The 15360-nt window shown below is 42.0% G+C and overlaps 1 protein-coding gene across 9 annotated transcripts in view; it reads right to left on the reverse strand.

Annotated features, from left to right (window-relative positions):
* The window catches only part of LOC137417294 (uncharacterized), a 48908-nt gene extending 33969 nt beyond the window's left edge, over window positions 1-14939 (reverse strand). The window contains exons 1-4 of one of the 9 annotated variants that reach the window (XM_078784467.1): window positions 14520-14535; window positions 13077-13166; window positions 12536-12681; window positions 11788-11869 (exon numbers count right to left, since the gene is read on the reverse strand). The gene's annotated coding sequence lies outside the window, so the exon portion shown is untranslated. Of the gene's footprint in view, window positions 1-11787; window positions 11870-12535; window positions 12682-13076; window positions 13272-14312; window positions 14616-14894 lie in introns of those variants that run through there. The other 8 variants (XR_013624541.1, XR_013624542.1, XM_078784464.1 and 5 more) reach the window with 8 other exon arrangements.
* Window positions 14940-15360: the final 421 nt, after the last annotated feature.

Consider the following 15360-nt stretch of genomic DNA (forward strand, 5'->3'; position numbering starts at 1 on the left):
GGTGGTGGGGGTGGGGAGGTGATGACCGACATGCTGCAGATATATGCATCTGATTAAACAATACAATTACGAGAATGGCACTCGTTAGAAAGCATACCTCCACCAGACTGAACAGTTTACGTTTTGTATCCACTGATAGGTGGGATCAGGATTCGGACCTGAACCAACATCTAATCTGCTTGTTCTTGTCACCAACATCTGATCTGCTTAGTTTTGTCATAAATCGTCCACAACTTTTTGACATAGCATGCTATTTATCATATTTGGCGCCTGTATGCCTCATGATTTTTGACCACGATACATTCCGTCGTTATTTATCCAATCTCAACCAAACTTGACAGGATGACTAATGGTTACATAATGAAGGTTGTGGCACATTCATTTGCCCCCCTCCCCAAGGGGGTTTCTTCCCTCCCCCCACCCCCCCCGAGCGGGTTTTCCCCGTCATTTCCGTCAATGAGGTTGCATGTTGAGGTGTATATCCATGTTAAGTTAGCTTTATCGTGGTGTTTTTCCAAGGTCGCTTCTAATAACAAAACTAACGATAATAGCATCATATTAATGTTATTACAAAACAATATTAACACCAATAATATCCCACCTTCCCAAGGGGTTTTTCCTCCTTGAACAAACATCGAGTCAACGTTTACAAATAGCTTATCATGGCGTTTTTGTGGGAGCAACAGCCCAACGGCCTCTACCAGAAGTAAAAATATTATAATCCACAAACACGTATGATTAGCTTTTTAAACAGTCGGTAATGCGGTTTACAACACTAAATAAAGAAATTTGGAGGAATCCCGACATCCGTGAGGTAAGTTTTACTTACAGAACTGAGCGAAGATCTACTGTACTCTTATATATCCCACAACGGTTGAGTTAATAACATGACCCTTCCTGCCGCTAACGTGGCGTTTTTCGTAGCGAACTTTTGAAACTTGCTCCTGCTGTTTAACACAAAACTGATAGGGAGGAAGACCGGGTTGTGCGCTTGCCAAGCCAGCCGTTCCTTAACGGTTTTGAATGGAGTGCTTGCTCGAATGCTTAAACCACTTGGTGATCTCTCCACAAGAAACTTAGTAAATGAACATACACCCAATGTTCTTGAGATCTGACCATCGATCGACTGTCATCTATATACCCTATTCCTGCCGGTCCCGTAGTGAGTGGGTGTACTAGTTTATAAAATTCTCGCATCCGGATCTTCACCAAAATCTAAGAGATTTGTCCATAATTGCTCACTAAACTTGTCCACAAAGTTTTGTCCAAAGTCGTGCATAACATATTACAAGAAATAACCCCCCCCACGCGAAGGGGTTTTTGCGACATGCGATATTGCCTCCGGCACCTTTACAGAAGTACATTTTACGAGACAAGCCACCTACACCTGGGCCACTTAATAACTGTGTACAGTTATGACCGGGGTTCCATCTGCCCCGCTTTGATACAACCCCGCTTTCATCAGATACGTGACCCCTGATGTCCTCTTTATAAAACTGAAATCATAATAGCTAGTCCATTACATATTTACAGTTTCACATTGATCGGACAAGTTGTTGCAGGGACAAAATTAATGAAAGTGATATAATATCCCACCTCCTCAAGGGCGTTGTCTGTCTGGGGCAAAATCCATGTTAGGATGTATATCCGTGTTAAGGTAGCTTTATCGTGGCATTTTTCCAAGGCCGCTTCTAATAACAAAAGTAATAAAAGTAATAGTAATGTTATTACAAAACAATATTAATACTAACAAGCGTTACGCCTAGGTCCCCCGTCGTTGAAGTGATGTGAGTTGACAAAGTGGAAGACGCAAGGCGGCCATCTTGGATTTTGACGTGGTGACCCAATTTTCAATAGGGTTCTCCCTTATGTGTAGATACACCCACACACCAGATTAGAAGTTAGTAGTTCGTTTATTTTTCAAGATATTTCGCTCACAAGGTTCAGACATATATATGGTGGCGGCCATCTTGGATTTTGACGTGGTGACCCAATTTTCAATAGCGTTCTTCCTTATGCCTGGATACACCCACACACCAGATTAGAAGTTGGTACTTCGCTTATTTTTCAAGATATTCCGCTCACAAGGTTCAGACATACATGGCGTCAGACATACATGGCGGCGGCCATCTTGGATTTTGACGTGGGTTGCACCCACACACCAAATGAGAATTCGGTCCTTCGCTTACGCACGCACACACGTTCGCACGGACGCACACACACACGCACGGAGGGGAAAACCATAGTCCCCCTTTCGCTCCGCAGTGCGACGGGGGACAATTAAAGGTAAAAAGGATCTTGTGGATCTTGAGGGTATTGAGGGTATTTTGGGTCTTTTGGGTCCTCGAGGTCTTTTGGGTCCTCAGGAGACTTTTGGGAGTTTTGTGTCCTCGGAGTCTTCGTGGTATTGAAGGCTCTTCAGGATATTTTGGGGCCCTTGTGGTCTCAGGGGTCTTCAAATGTCTAAGGAGTCTCAGCAGTATAGAGGGTAGAAAGGTACATTCCAATAGTACCTAATTAATAGACTACATTATTAAGAGACAGGATGCCACTGAGTTCAAACAGTACGTAATTAATAGATATACTGAAAAGTCACATGGATGAAGATTAAAATGTAGTTTCTTCTTCTTCAAACAAGAAATTATGGCTGCCAGAGCATGCAACTGATCACGTTAAAATTTCAAACATGTATTCCACTTAATGACGAGTTCATAGTTTTGAAGTTTCACATTCATGGATGAAGCGGTTGAAGAGAAAAAAAATTCTTTAAAGATTTTGGTTCAATCTAACATGGCTGCCAGAACACGTGACCTATGATATATTTGAAAACACCCTAGTATCCCTAAAGGTTGGGGAACACGTACGTGAAGTTTCCACTCTACCTGTCCAGCTGTCCTGGAGGACTTGAATTTAAATGGTTTAGACTTCAAAAAATCATAACTGCCAGACCATGTGACCTATGAGCTGAAAAGTTATACCCTATACCCTCCCTCCCCCAAATCCAGTGCATGATGTGCATGAAGTTTCGCATCAATATGGTCAGCCGTTCTAGAGGAGTTTAATTTTGAAGTTTTTATGTTCAATCCAATATGACTGCCGAAGCATGTGACCGATAACATCATTGATATATATTCTCCTTTTATGTTGTTGCGTAGAACATGCTCAAGAAATTTCAAACTGATTGGATACAGCGTTGTACTTGTCGAATTATGACATCATGAGGGCACCAATGACATCATCATTAACATATGTTATTCCCCATGTGAAGTTCTTTAGAGTGAGCCATGTTTAAATCTTTTTTCTTCTTTTTTTCCCCCCCATCGAGCAGTTTCACAAATATTGAGTATCAAAGTTTTTCGGTTTTTCCAAGATGGTGCCCATACCATGTGACCTACAACAACACTTATCATACAAAATAAATCTACATGAGAAGGCGCATACTATGGTGAAAACTTTGTCAATCGGACGAACAGTTGCTGAGAAAATGAATTTTGAAGGGAAAAAACCCCCCCAAAAATTTCGGCAGAATAATAATAGAAAGAAGAAGAAGAATGATTGTTTTAAGGCCATTTGCCCCGCTGGAGCAGGGGTTAGCCTTGCGGGCCCCATGACAATCATGGTTCCCTGTTTGAGGCAATGTTTTTATGGCTGGATGCCCTTCCTGGCGCCAAACCTTAGTCGCCTCTTACGATGCGCAGGGATACGGTGTACCTACTCTAAGCCGGGGTACACACCGGGAGGAATATAATATAATAATAATAAATATAATATAATATAATAATAATAATAATAATAATAATAAACATAAGAAAATCAATAGGAAACCATCCTGGAAGGATTGTGTCCCTAATTATAGGCAATTTAGAACAGTGAGGCATGGTCGGAACATTTCAATAACCTGATCTAACATATTATAATGTTATGTCAAGGTGTATAAATAACTTATTGTGCAGTTTTTACAAGGCCACTAACTACCCCCCTCTAAAAAATGTCATGTTAAGGCTTATCATGGTGCTTTTCCAAGGCAGTTTCTAATAACAATAGTCATAACAACAATAATGATAATAGTATAATATTAATGTTAATATAACATTATCCCCCCTCCCCAAGGGGTTTTGTGACACGCAATAATGCCCCCGACACCCTTACAGAAGTAAATTTAATCATAGGGGATTAAAAATACTATAAACCACAAAGAAGTATGATTACCTTTTTAAACAGTCACTGCTGCTGTTTAACACTAAACTGAAATAAATTTGGAGAAATCCTGACATCCTTGAGGCATTCCATCTCATCCACCACAGATGAACAGACCTGAGCCTAGATCTACTGTAATCTATATATCCCAGATAGGATAGCAACATGACAATTCCTGCCACTTCCGTGGGGAGAGGATGTACGAGTTGTACAAGTTGTTAAAACAATCCAAAATCCTTCGATTATTGGTCTTTTATCCTGAAAACCAGCAACCCTTTGGTCAATAAGCTGCCTACCATCACGAGAAGGAAAGTATATTTTTAAATATCGGCCATATCGGTTCATCATGCCTTTGCTACATTACCACACCTCCTGTGGATTAGAGGACTAAATGAAGGATTGAATGCTCTCCCTTAAAGATCCATAAAGTGAACAAGAGAGTTAAAATGGGCTGGCTACACCATATGGAAGCTGACACAAGGTCAGAGTGCATGAATGAGAAAGCTGCCCAAACTTTTTGTCGAGTCGCAAAATTCACTGCAAAGACAGACCAGCATGCCATGTGAATAATGTGTGGACCTGAATGACTTGGTAACAAACTTAAAAAAAACACATATATGAAGTATCTCAACACATTCACAGAAAATAGATACCATAGCTCCTCAAAGCTGGACAAAAGCTTGCAAAGGCATTTATGTGTTCAAAAAAGAAAATAGGGCCACTCTTGTAAGACAGAAAGAACAATCGAAACTCAGGATGTGGTGAAACCTAACTTGACCCTTTTCAATATGATATTCTCTCACAAATATGTCCTGGACTAAAAGACAACCGAACATGAAGCATCAGTGGAGAGGTTCACAAACAGAGGAGGTTCTTGCTTGCAGATCTTTAGAAACTGAAACCCTCCCATCTACTTTCTCAACAATCCTCTCCAAAAAGCTCTGTCGCTCAAGCTTTTGGGTCTCAATATCTGCCATGATCTTTCTTGGGAAAACCACATTTTCAAGCTGGCCTCCAAAGCCAGTCGCCGACTGGGCATCCTCCTTCGTGCGAAGTTCTTCCTTGGGACACCTGAGCTCCTCACCACATACAAGGCTTTCATCTGCAGCTCAATGGAATACTGTTCCCGCCTCTGGGCCGGTGCTCCTGCCTCACACCTAGCTCGGCTTCACGCTGTTGAAACCAAAGCTTTCAGAATCATTGGAATCTCCTGCGATGAAGCAAACTCCTAGGGCCTTTCACTCACTCACCGCAGGCAGGTTGGTGGTCTTTCTGTCTTCTACCGACTCCCCTCCGGCCTTGCTCCCCCAGCTCTCTCTGTGCTCTGTCCCCCAAATATTCCTATAGGTCGCACAAGATCTGCTAGCAACCCTCTTATGGTTAAACTGCCAAAATCTAGGCTCTCTGCTCACCTTCACTCTTTCATTCCCCTTTTCTCCCGCCTCTGGAACAAACTCCCCCACTCCGTTCAATCCCACTCCTCCCTCCAGGTCTTTAAAACAGCTGTTCACCACCATCTCTTATCTTCCCCCATCCAAAACCTTGATCTTTTCTACCCCCGCTAATTCACCCCAGATCCACTTTTTTTAAATTCCAACTTCTTTCCTGGAAGTCGTTGCAGTGTCCATATATGTTTCATACGTCTCCCACCTCCTCCCAAGCCTTCTCCCTCCCACAGTTCTCTTGATGTCTCTACTCTCATATGTTGTGTTTGTGTCCTTCCCCCTCTCTCCCCATATTGTCCACCTCTCCCCTTATTTTGTGTTTTATGTGTCGGTTTGACTTTTTGTGTGATTAATGTTAGCTCTTTCACGAGCCTCGATCTTGTATACAAAAAAATATATATATATGTATATCTGCTTCAGGGAGAGAGCAGAAATTCTACACCTTTGCATTGGAGTGTATAATGCTTAAGATCTTCGTCTTTCCTTGAATATATTAGGCCTTCAAGGAAGTTCATTCAATTTAGGCGATTTCAAATTGGCTCTATTATATTTCTTACATCACTATCATAAACTTTGTGAAAGTAATGTAGATGCGATTTAACCAAATAGATGAAAAAAATAATTATGATAACATGGCAGTTGGCACTGATAATTCTCCCTCCCATTTATTATTTCCACTCATCTCTAATCAACCAACTTTTATACAAAAGCCTCTTTCTATGCGTTTGTCTTATCCTCTTCACCTGACTCTTTAAAATGTACTTGCCAATCACTACCTCAAAGACTCACCAATGCACAAACAAAATACCTTCTTGGCACATCGATTCTTTCTCATTCTGTTTCCTTCTGGGGTCTAGGCAATTGTTGCTCGTTTTTTGTGTTATTCCTCCTTGTGCATGTCCACTCCCCCATCACCTCTTTCCCCGATACACAATACTGTGTACGACATTCAGACGACTGCTGCTTACTCTAGCTTGAATTCTCGTTTTTCTCCACGCAATGGAGTGGGGGGCCGGAGGGGAAGATCAGTAACAGAAGGCGCATGATCAGTGACGGAACTTCAAGACGATTGTTCAGAAAGTAAATGGGGGGGGTTTTCCAGACGGTTTTTTCAGAGAGACGTAGTGAGGATGTGAGATTTGTCAGGTTTGAATGACATGTTCCACTTGTTTGACCAGTTTGTGATTTTGTACAGGTCTGCAGAGAGTGAAGAGGCTGCCGCCTGCCGATCTGAGGGTTGAGATATGGAGAGGCAGAGAGTGGAGTCATCAGCGAAAAGATAGAGAGGATTTTCCAGAGTTGGAGAGATCATTGATGAAGACCAGAAAAAGCACAGAGCCCAGAACACTTCCTTGAGGAACTCCAGCCTGGACAGGAAGGGGCGAAGAGAAAATTCAATTTAGAGCCACACATCGACTCCAACAGGAGAGAAAGTCCGCAAGCCATGCGTAGAGATATCCATGGATACCATAAGAAGAGAGTTTGGTGGGCAGGGAAGTGTGCCAGATGGTATAACCATTTCAAGTTTAAACCTTTCAATTGTAAACATATGATGTAATCACAAAATGATAAACTTGCGATAAAAAGTCTTAATTGACACCACAATCTTTCTTGAAACTTGCAACAGCGCAATGTGATTAGTGATTACATGCCATTTACACTTCCTGTTGGTCAGTTTCCACACAATGTATTTCTTTCATACCATAGCAATTACGACAAACATGTACAAACATCACTGTAAACCTTGAAACAATATGGGTTTACAACGGTGTTTTGCAGGCAATACAGCTGCTACGTGTACCACATTGGCTTTCACAATGCACTGACACAATGCAACAAAAAAGTTTAACATTTTATAAAAAATAAAATAAAAGTGTTGCTATGAAATGGGCCTGGGGTTTGCCTACCAAAAAGTAAATATGCTATGAACACGAGAACATAAACAATACAGACAAATCCACAGTTTGCTAAAAAGAACAAAAGCATGACAACTTGTTTGGAAGCTGTGCACTCCTTTACAGAAACTGTTGAATATGTCCACTTCTTTATGATCAATACATGCCTTCAGACTTTAACAGCACTTCCTGGTTGTGGACGACTAGCTTGCGCCCCCGTTGGCAGCAAATAAAATGTACATTTTTTTTTAGAAAACAGTAAATATAACAAAATTAATCTGCTTTGTTCAGCACGTGTAGTGGGAAGGGCTACACTTCTTTTAATTCCAATTATCCCAGCAACCTCTCCAGATTTGCTTGTTGATCACAGACAAGATGGTGTGTGGGTGTGGCAGACAAATTATGCTGTTCAGGATGGCCAGGGTCAGCACATCCTGTGGTTCAGGATCCATTTGGCCCGTATAGCATGCGATTCCAGGCACCACAATAGTGAGGAAGGAGATTTAATATATATAAAGTTTGTTCTAACCACTCATTCGTACAAACGTTTACTACTTTGTAGGTGGGCAAGAAAGCTGAAAATTTGTATGCTTATGCATCTCAAAGCCAAAATTCCAGGGGGGTGTGAGGGGGGGGGGGGGGGGTGAGTGGGTATGGAAATCACAAATGGGAAAAAAATCCAAAAACAAAAATCAGTCCATGGGACATTGCCCCTGCTCGCAGAGGGTCACATGACCAAATACAATGGCACATCAGTGATCTTGCACAGACACAATCGCTCGCAGGTGTTTCCAGGTTTTATGGCGGTATGATTTTAGAGGTGTCCAGGGTTTTTTGTCGTTTATAGATGATGAAAGGTGAAGTGAAGCAAGTTGTAAACATTTATGTTTGCAGATGGTATACAGCACTGGCAGAAAGTGGAAGAGGCTCAGAGAGAACACGAAACGTAATCTCATTTCTGAAAGGGAATTTAGGTTTTTTTTCATGTAAAACCACTGGTTTTGGAATCCTTTTAACAGCTTGCTGCATGGTATGGTCAATTTATGCTTCACAACGGCGTTTTGTCAGCGCAATGAGGCATTTCTTCAACATCATCTATTAAAGGTGTGCAAAATGATTTGTACTGTACTGAACTGTACTGTACTGTACTAGGTTTATAGTTGTCGAGAATTGAAACCAGATTAGACATAGAATCGCCAACTCTTTTTCAGGCTATTACACAATCGTTACTAATCTAAATTCAATCATCATATCAAAAAGGAAAGATGCTGGCTTAACATGCTAATAACTCAAAATGGCTCCGCTGTTAACGACGAGCAACGTGGGAACAGCTACAAGAATATCAACATAACTTTGTTTTGACTTCTGTTTATAAGTTCCCTTACACACCATAACATTTGTCTTTAACTTGAAATCATAAACTTTCTTAGCATTACCTCGCAACCCATAATAATGTAATAAAGTGCATCCGTGTCCGAAGGAAGCGATTCAGTTTGGCATTTTTAATATGAAATGAACGACCAGGGTCCAATCTGGCACCCCTAGAAATGAACAAAATCCTTTATAACTCATTAGAATTACCCTTTAGAATTGAACACGGTGGCTAGAAATTTTCTTCTTTTTCATTTTTGATGGACGCGTGGAAATAGCCAAATTTTAAAGCAGCTTCACTGCACAAAAAGTTTAATTTTATCACTTTTGACCTTTTACATCTAAAACTAGAGAGCTCCTAGAACACCTTTCCCTATGTAGTCTTGAGAAAAGGACACGGGCGGGGGTCTGCGAGGAGCAAATTTGATTGGTCGAGATGATGTAAAATGCCGTAATACTTGTCCAAGTACTGCTAAATGAAAAGTTTTTGAAAGTGCCAAAAAGCCAATTTGGGTTCTATCCTGTTAAAGTATATAATTCAATTTAAATAAAATAAAGATTTAAAGTTTGTCGGAAAAAATTGTTTTTGATCGTTTACCACCGTTGATGCAGCGTCTGTTACACCACCTTATTTACGTTTATGAGGTCGCTAAAAACAGGTTTCCTGTTTGGAATGATTTTCATTTATGTTTCACTGACACACAAGCAGAGAGTAAAAATATTATCTCATTCCTCTCTGTGCATGTGTGATCGGGACAAATTCAGAGCCAAAGTACTGCTAAACTACAGGTTTGTTTTCCGATTCATGTTCAAAATATAACATCAATTTGGAATGAAGTTGTTCCTCGATCATAAACCGATGCTTGTGGAAAGAGACAGACAGAGAAAGGGAACCAATTCCTAACCCTGCTTTTCATGTTGCACACGTGTGGTAATTACGACAGCTTTAAATTTATATAAAGAGCTCATTCGGATCAATCATTTAGCTTGTTAAGAAATGCGAGAACAATCCACGTCATCAAATATACAAAGCTTAGATTTATTATGTCTAAAGGTAGGATGCACCCAAGTATCTGCAAGCATGCTACACTAGTATTTTATATAAGGCCTCAAGGACGAGTAGCCAGCTCACTCTGAACATTTACCAAGTGCCAACGATAACCAATTAGCCAGAAACAGGTGTTTGTGGATGGGGCTACACCCAAGTGAACTGACATATTCAGGTGGACAATGTAATGTCCTTGTACCTCTGACATACCATGTAGATGGCTGTTGTGGGTATCAGGATCTGTTTTATTCAACCTCCACATAGCTGGGAAGATGGCGCTTCTTTTAATTTGAAATCAGTACTCAGTAAGGTGCAGCAAAGGAACCGCCTCAGAATAAAAACCGTCTTGTTAAAATTACTTGGGTAAACATGGCAGAATGTTTGACGCTTCCCCCCAGCACACGCTACTATAAATGCACCTTCTCTTACTCCAAACACCTCGTAACCCTTTTCCTTTTCTACCCACTCCCCCAAAATGTTCCTGCCCTTTCTCTTTTCTATCTTCTCACACTTTTCAGTATAAATATTCACAATATAGCCCCACTGGATGATATAACCATTTTAATTATCTCAATTTACTCCCAGGTAAAATTTAACAAATATAAGGCAAGCAATGGAACAAGGGATTCAAAAATATATATATATATATATATATATATATATATACAGTAGCTGCAGATGGAGGAAATGTTGAGTTGGATCTTGGAGACGGCGTGAATCTGGAACGTGTGAAAACATTTTGCTACCTCGGAGACATGCTGAATGGAGAAGGTGGATCAGACTCGGCAACGGTTGCTCGAGTGAGATGTGCATGGAAGAAGTTTCGGGAACTGAGTGGCGTGCTGATGAGGAGGGGAGTGTCGTTGAAGCTGAAGGGACAGGTGTATGCTGCATGTGTGAGAAGTGTTATGATTTATGGGAGCAAGACATGGGTCATGAATGTAGAGCAGCAACGAAGGCTGGAAAGGGTGGAAATGCGAATGGTTTGGTGGATGTGCGGAGTATCGTTGACAGAGAGGAAGACAAATGATGAATTGCGAAAGATGATGGGAATAAAGCCTGTGATTGATGCTGTGAAGAGGAACAGGTTGAGATGGTTTGGTCATGTGTTGAGGAAGGATGAAAGTGACTGGTTGAGAAGAGTGATGGAAATGAATGTAGAAGGAAGTAGAGGACGGGGAAGACCGAGAAAGACTTGGCTAAAGATGGTGGAAGAAGAAATGCGGGCAAGGGGGTTAAACAAGGAGAGATGCAGAAAATAGGGCAAGATGGAGAAGATTGTCATGGGGACCGCAAGGCTAACCCTCGCTCTAGCAGGGAAAATGGCCTTAAAATGCATGTTGTTGTTGTGTTGTTGACCTTCATCCCACAGTTCCCCTTCAGCATTGAAAAAGGAAATAACTTACAGACTGATGAGGTAATTACCATCACCTCGTAATTTATAATGCAAATTCTCATTTTGCGGTTCCAGATCTTTATTAAATTAAAAAAACGGTGGCATATTCCATCATTATTCTCATCCTCCAGTCCCTACTCTTTCCCAACACCACCGCCCACCCTCTCTTGCCAACCCCATACTACTCATCCAAACTTTGTCCAATCTGGAGTGGCATGGTGTCCTCATCCTTCTCTGTTAGTTCTTATTTCCGTACCAATGGAGAAAATAGCAGCACGGTAGAGCCAAGGTAATATAACTTTAAATAAACTGAAAATCAGTGACCAAAGAAGGGACAACAGGCAAAGATGACAAACACAAATTCACTTTGCAGGCGACATGATCCATTTCAAATTAAGTTTACATAAATTTTTTTTTTAATCCACCATGTCTTACCTGATGCCTTACAGCGAAAGAATCCTTAGAAGGAAAGATGGACAATCCTGCTCTTGCAAATCTAAATCAACAATATACACAACTGCAGGGCGAGATGAAACATAAGGCTGTCAGTCGTCAAGGCAACCAACAACAAAGGAATCAGCAAGTTTCAAACATGAAGTTTTATAAACCAAGAAATGCATACAAATAAAATATTAAAAAACTGAAACAGCAGATCAAGAAACAATCGAAACGTGGTCCACCAAGATATTACGAGAGCTTGCTCGATGTTCATGGAATGCACCAGGAGTGAGTTAATCTCACAAAATAAAGCTTTCCATTAAAAACAATCAAATGAATTCAACATTCGTGTGCACCTGTCAACTGACAAACCATATAGCGACAGCGCACATTGTTAAATGCTTTTAATGGGATGCAATAAATCGTACAGCCAAGAGTACGATATGCTTGGAGAATACGAATGCACCAACAACATCCTACAAGCAGCTCGACATGAACAACCTTGCAATCGCAAAATTGTCACAACACGACAACCACCTTCCCACGCGACTGCAAAAAGGCCGATCAACACCACCTTCCCACGGAGTGCACAAACAGGTGAACACCACAACCTTTCCACCAGACCGATAATACAAGAGTCCATCACAACCAACTCTGGTGATGGCAGTCCCCTTTGCAATCGACCACTTGCTCACTTTGTTTAAATCCCCAAAAGCACCTTTTGTGTTCAATTTTTAAAAACCACCTTTAGAGGCCATTTTTCCCCGCAAGCGGGGGTTGGCCTTTTTCGGGGACCGTGGTTGTTGTTGTTTTTTTGTTTTTTTTGGTCCCCTTTTTTGAAGCAATGTTTTACGGCCGGATGCCCTTCCTGCCGCCAACCCTTTTTGTCGCCTGCAGTCAACAAAATGAAAAACAATTTCGGTGGCGAGGATCTACACAGTATTTATAAACATGTAGAGGAAAGAAACGAGTTAGTACGACAAAAAGAAGGAGGAGGCAGAAGAAACAGCAGAAGAAGAACATGATAAAATCATTCCTTTTCCAAGTCTGATCAGCGATGCCCTTGCAGTGCATCCTGGAAGCGCTGCTGCATCCTGGTGCCAAAAGCACATGAAAATCAAATGATGTAATTCCAGAGAAATGTGGGGGGTTGGGAGGGGGGAGGTTGAAGGAATTATAGAAAATAAGTTTAAAAAACATTGGCTGTGAAAGCATGGAGTAAAAGATAACAGGTAATTTGGCATACAGTATTGTTATGGGCACATGACCCCAACATGAGAGACAACCTGCTATCGGAGCAATATGTTGAGGGACAAGGTTCTGTTCCCTATTCCATTTGCACCAACAGGCTATGGTACTCCTAACGGTGTTCTGACCTGCAGCACACAAAGTGAAACCAAACATTGTGTGACACGTGCATGAAAATAAAACAGCAGGTGGTTTCACATAACAGGTGGAAGGACAAAGCCATGAACCATGCACAAAAAACAGTGTTAACCAAATCCATCTGCCATCCTTCACCAAGTCCCTCTTTACTCCTACCTCATTTTCACCCCTATCCCCTTTGACCCCCACCCATTCCGCAAGCCTCCTCACATTCATTAGTACACATAAACATACTCAAACCCAGTGCAAGGTGTGACAGGTTAACCAACTATCACTATGCTCCACTCGAAGGTAGACTCAGTGCCGCCAAAGCACACAGCGAGGATTACATTGGGTGGGTTGCCATTGCCTTCCCAGTGGAATTCGGCTAGAATGCCAACAATAGCTCATCTACCCTTTACAAAGGACGTGGGATGTTTAACGTACACCGACAATGCCGGTAGAAGGGATGACGAGTCTAACGTCCATCTGAACGACGGCACACACATACTGTACTGATACTGATGAATCACTCTGCCTGCGAATACCTGGGCCGGGATTCGAACCCAGACGAGACAGCATACACGGGCGTGGTTATCCTGACAGTGCAAGTATGGTAGGTACTCGAACTTAACCTGACAGGTATCTTCCAATATACCTACAATGACATTTACATGGTCAAAAACGTTTGCACAACGTCGTCGTCCGCAGCTCTCAGATGACGTCATCGCGCAACCCCTGCTGATGCCCGCCAGTGGGCCAAAGAAGAGGAAGATTCACGCATCTCGGCTGGAGACAGCAAGGCGCAAGCTAACAGTATAGTTTGAGCTTCTTCTTCTTCAACAAAAAACCGAGCGCCATATTAGCGTACTCGCTGGAATAATATGCAAGCACAGGTCCACAAAAGCAAAATCACGTTTATACGCCCACATCGTAAGGATACCAGTCAAAGTTTGTACAACGAACGGCTTAACCAGCTCGGAATTCGACACACACAAACATCGAGGCCTAGCAACCAACGACACACGGTCTCATCGGCCGTGAGGATCGCAAATGGCCGATCTTAAGACTTCCCAACCACAAACGTTAATTTTTCCAACTCTTAAATCTTCTCCATTTGCAATAGCGTCGAAAGCAAGGCAAAAACAAAACGTAACTCGGCGCTGGTCCGGGTGTCGTTTCTTTGTCTCCACAAAATCCGTGTGATCGACATCGACCGGACGCCTTTCACACGCCACACACATCACAAAAGGACGACATTATTTCGACGCCTTCTCGGGATTTTTCCCGCCCTGTTCACTCCTGCAAGCGACATTCCCGGTGAAGCTTGATGTTCCTCTGCTCACTCTACCTGTGCTCCTTACCATGCCGAAGCTCTCGCAACAATGGCGGTGACGAGACTGCGCGGCAACAGCGCCTCCTGCAAACGCTCGATGTTAGTGAGTGTTTCGTCGACCTTCAACCCCTTTATCCCGCCTATTCGATAACCAGAGCATTATCTGAGGGCTCGACTCTAATCTAAACCGACAGCTGTCTACTCTGGGTTCGAATCCCGACCCAGCTATAAACTGCCATCCTGGTGTTTCACATCAGTGTGTGCTCCATTCCATCCCTCAGATGGACGTTAAACTGGAATCCCGTCTGCCAGAATTATTTAGTGGACCTTAAAGACCATATGGTGTCCTTTGCGGAGAGTAGGCGAGTTATCGCCGGCACCCTGACCAAATTCCTACCCTCACCAGTAAAGGGCACAGACCGCATCAGCGGCACAGCCAATGATGCTTCCCCGCAGCCTTGTGCTCAAAAACACCGAAGAAGAAGAAGCCTGATTTAAGGACGTTTTTAACCAAAGTCCAAATGGGATTAAAATAATAACTTTGACACCAAAATAAAGTCGTATTCAAAAAGGTAGTTGGGAATGCTTTTGTTACCTCTGCGACCAAAGGTGGATGAAGGTTATGGTTTCACCCCTATCTGTGGGTCTCACTAAAATCCGAAATGGAGCGAAATGGACCTCAAAATAACCAATAACTTCCCCATAGCCTACACTTTTCATTTCATTTCATACACAACATATTAAACCAACCTCAATAACATCCGAAATGGATGGTGATTCAGCAGTAAAATTAAATGTTAAAATACTGATCTAAAACAGGTGAGGAATGAATAAAATGTAATGTTAATTAAGTACCCCATTGTACTATG

Source organism: Myxine glutinosa, chromosome 9, assembly GCF_964187855.1.
Source record: "Myxine glutinosa chromosome 9, kmMyxGlut1.1, whole genome shotgun sequence".
Lineage (NCBI taxonomy): Eukaryota > Metazoa > Chordata > Myxini > Myxiniformes > Myxinidae > Myxine > Myxine glutinosa.